The 4,600-nt window shown below is 41.4% G+C and overlaps 1 non-coding gene across 1 annotated transcript; it reads right to left on the reverse strand.

The window, feature by feature from the left end:
• Positions 1–4,248: 4,248 nt before the first annotated feature.
• On the reverse strand, positions 4,249–4,354 carry LOC120946345. Its single transcript, XR_005750680.1, has one exon. It is a non-coding gene; the product is annotated as a U6 spliceosomal RNA (small nuclear RNA).
• Between the last annotated feature and the right edge of the window lie 246 nt (positions 4,355–4,600).

Raw genomic sequence — 4,600 nt, forward strand, 5'->3', positions numbered from 1 at the left:
TGAACGACTGTCGTTGAAAACAATGACTTTATGGATGACATGCGAATTTAGAATGTTTTTGATGCATCACATTCGTTATGAACTTGCATCAGTGTGAACCGGGCCTTAAGCCTCGTACACACGCTCAGTGTACTCGGCAAGAACCAGCAAGAAAACTGCTGCAGAGCTTTCTTGCTGAGTATATCGAGCGTGTGTATGAGGCTTTCAGGTTTCTCATCAAGAAAACTGCCTAAAATATTGACGAGAAAAATAGAGAACCTGCTCTCTATTTTCTCATTGTGATTCTCGGCAGTGTTTTCCTGCCGAGAAACCCGAGAGTATACTTACCTGTCGCCGTGGAAACCCACGCATGCTCTTCCTATGCATAGGTATGGTGCAGCAAGATGGCGGCGACGGCATCGAATTTGACGAGCGCATGCTCATCGTACGCGATGCCGTCACCGCGTTCTTGCCTTTCGAAAGAACCGCGGTTCTTTTGAAAGGAGTGTCTGTACACTCGGGCGGCAAGAGATTCTTGCCAAGAATCTCGTCAGGAAAAACAAGGGTTTTTTCCTGACGAGATTCTGGCCCGTGTGTACAGAGCTTAACTCTCTGATCTGGTGTCCAGCATTAAGTGCTTACAGATGCATACCTGCCAACATTTTAAAGATCCACTGCGGGACATTTTTGTTGAGCGGGGGGGTCGGCCAATCGATGTTGTTGAGCGGGGGGGCCAATCAAAGTTGTTGAGCAGGGGGGAAGATCGCGGGGGAGGGAGACAACGATCGTGGGGGGGGGGTGACGATCATGGGTGAGCGGGGGGGTTGGATGTGAAGTTCTTGACACTCGCATGTCTCCCCTCAGAACGTTTTCTTCTCCTTCCTGTGCGGGAAAGTTAATCACTTTGCGGGACTGCGGGAGGATGCAGTCTGTGCGTGAATTTCCCACAGAATCCGGGTGGGTTGGGAGGTATGCAGATGGTTGCCATTTAGCCACGCCCCCAACATGTTTCGTCATACAGACTTATTCAGTATTTGTAGCTGCTGACTTTTATATTATTGTTTTACAGGCTGAACTCTTTTAAAAAAGTTATGTAGGAAGGGAGGGGAGGGTGGAGGAGCTGGACCAGCAGGAGGGCAATGATATGCGAAGAAGGGGGAGGTTGTGATAGGGAACTGACTCTTGTAAAGTACTCAGATTTGCTTGGACGTTAAGAGGCACATTGCAAGTGAATAAGAAATTGGTTATGGAAAAAAAAAACGCTGCAAATAAGCATTTGAAATATTTGATTTTTTAGTGCTTTTACCTGCATTTTATTTTTGGTGATGGTATCTATTATGTGAACAAGACATTCCAGGCAAAGCAACATCAAGTAATCAATAATAGTTACTGCCTATCTGTAAAATCCCAGATATTTTCTGAGCAATAATTTCTTAAGTCATATCATTAACTTTAGGTCTGAGAACCTCATTTCCTAAAATTACAATACATTTGATGTACTAAAGGAGCAATACTTACATCAATTTACTGTTCAGGTTACGAATAAAGTAAAAATGTCTTAGATTCCATTCATTGTGAGCTCAGATTAGGATAAAATGAATTACATTAGTCAATCAGACCATAGGTCTCTAAGGAGTCTCTGCTCAGCCTATTGACACATCTAAACTCTGTCTGAACTTGACCTGGGGTAGGGATAAAGACACCTCATCCTCCACACTAAATAGAAATGTCCATGTTGTGACTTCCTCTAAAAAGTATTTTTTTTGTTTTTTGCTGTGTTTTTTTTATTTTTTATTTAACCACTTCAATACATGGCATTTTTATCCCCTTCCTGCCCAGACCAATTTTTAGTTTTCAGCGCTGTCGCACTTTGAATGACAATTGCGCGGTCATGCAACACTGTACCCAAATGGAATTTCCCCACAAATAGAGCTTTCGTTTGGTGGTATTTGATCACCTCTGCGGTTTTTATTTTTTGCGCTATAAACAAAAGAAGAGTGACAATTCTGAAAAAAATCAATATTTTTTACTTTTTGATCTTATAAATATCAAAAAAAATTGTAAAGAATTTTTTTTTTAACTCAGTTTAGTCCGATACGTATTCTTCTACATATTTTTGGTAAAAAAAATAAAAAAAAATCGCAATAAGCGTTTATTGATTGGCCTGCGCAAAAATTATAGGGCCTAATCCTCAAAAACCCGGCGCAACGTAACTTTTTCCATTTAAGTTACACCGCCGCAAAATCTCTAACTAAGTGCCCGATCCACAAAGCACTTACCTAGAAATTTTGAGCGGTGTAACTTAAATTGAGCCGGCGCAAGGCGTTCCTCTTCTCCAGGGGGCGATTACCATTTAAATGAGGCACGCTCCCGCGCCGGCCGCACTGCGCATGCTCGTGACGTCATTTTCCCGACGTGCATAGCGCGAAATTACGTTACGTCGGGCTTTGCGGATTGCGACGGGACAATAAAGTTGCGTCGGGTAAAAAAAAAGATATGGCGCCAAAAAAAAAATTTAAATTTAAAAAAAATTGCGTCGCGAGCAAGAAAGGTCTGTTTTTACAAGGTGTAAACAGTTTACACCTTGTAAAAGCAGCCCTAATTTTGCGTTTGCAAAATAAAACTTACGGAGAAAAAACGAAGCTGAAAAGCTTCGTGGATCTCCGTAAGTCCTAATTTGCATACCAGAGACGGCATTTCGACGCGAAATGCCCCCAGCGGCGGATGCGGTACTGCATTCTAAGATCCGACAGTGTAATTCAATTACACATGTCGGATCTTCATCCTAACTATGGGAAACTGATTCTGTGGATCAGTTCCATAGTTAGGACCAGGGATACGACGGAGTAACAGCAGTTACTCTGTCGTATCTCTTTTGAGGATTTGGCCCATAGTGTCTAAATAGGGGATAGTTTTATGGCATTTATTTTTTTTTATTTTTTTTACTAGTAAACTTTTGACAAGTTTTTGGGACCATTCACATTTATACAGCGATTAGTGCTATAAAACTGCACTGATTACCATGTAAATGTGACTGGCAGGGAAGGGGTTAACACTAGTGATTCTAACTGTAGGGGGAGAGGACTCACAAGGGGAGGAGACCGATGTGTGTTCCTCTATACTGGGAACACACTTCGGTCTCCTCTCCTCTGGCAGGACTGTGGATCTGTGTGTTTACACGCTCAGATCCACAGTCCTGCTGTGATGGTGGACAATAACGGCCGGCGGGCACACGCACACGGTTCTGAGCGATGCGGCACGTGTGCCCTCTAGGGAGGGTTCCTGCAGACGTCATTTTACAATGACTCGGTAAGGAAGGTGTTAAACACATTTAAATGCAACTTTAACGTTAAATAAACATAAATAATGACACACTACCATAATTTCACATAATAATCAACATAATAACATAGGTGACGACACTAATTTTCCAAAGTAGATTTGTATCTTCTACGTAACAGGGACATTTCACTGTGCTAATACATTTTTACAACAGCTCCATATTTATACAGGTGCCTGCAATGTAGTATGTTGCGCTTCCCCTTTCATACTCAGCACTAAGCCATATGGCTGTATTGATGGAAACTGCTGTTAATTTCAATCTGTTTATTGTTTTTTGTTTGAAGTACAAAGGGAGTACGAAGTCCTGAGTATGTGAACATACATCACACTGTTATTAAAGGAGTTGTAAAGGATTTTTTTTTTTTTTTTTGCTGAAATGACTGTTTACAGGGTATAGAGACATATTAGTTAACTGATTCCATTTAAAAATGATTAAACATAGATAAAAATCAATCATGTAATGTACCTGCAGTTTCTAGTTTCGTTTTTACATGTTGTTTCCTGCTTCTGTGATGTACAGAGCCACAGAGCCAATACAGGGCAGTGATGGTTTGGAAAACGAAACTGATTGGTGCTGTGGGGTTTTAGGCACACAGTAATCACACCTCCTTGTATAGTGACCACAGAGAGAAAGCATCCAGTACTGTGGTTATCAGGAAACAGACAACCAGGAAGTGTGGAGATCAGAGAAGAATTACAGCAACTTGAGAGCAAAAACGAACAATGACGACATGAAAACAGCACTGCATTAAGGTAAAGCAAGCTATTAAGATAAAAAAAAAATCCTTTACAAACCCTTTAAGTCATACAAAGAAACATGTTTAAAATGAGATACAAACAGAGCCAAAATTCACATCAATATGACTGTTGGTAAGGGTTATCCCTTCGGTGCAAGGGAATTGGTAGTATCAAAGTGACATATATGAAAAAAATACAGGACGTTTCCTGAATTTGCGTGTCATCCTTGCGCAGGGGCCATGCTAATCTTCACTGTACCATTCTGGAAACTGCTTTTAGAACTCCATTTTGTATTTGTTCAGTTTCTTGAATATGATTTTGTTAGGCCTCATTCTGTTAAAACAGACACGGTTCAGTCCACGGCAGGATTTCTCTCGTTGGGACAAGCAATGTAGTGCACACTTTTATACTCGGTGTTGGCGGGGTGCCTTGTAGAGGTCATGAATTCCTGCCAGAAGGAGCCACAGTGTAAAGGAATCAATAATACATAATGGGCCAGATTCACAGAAGAGATACGCCGGAGTATCTACTGATACTCCGG

Source organism: Rana temporaria, chromosome 7 (genome assembly GCF_905171775.1).
Source record: "Rana temporaria chromosome 7, aRanTem1.1, whole genome shotgun sequence".
Taxonomy (NCBI): domain Eukaryota; kingdom Metazoa; phylum Chordata; class Amphibia; order Anura; family Ranidae; genus Rana; species Rana temporaria.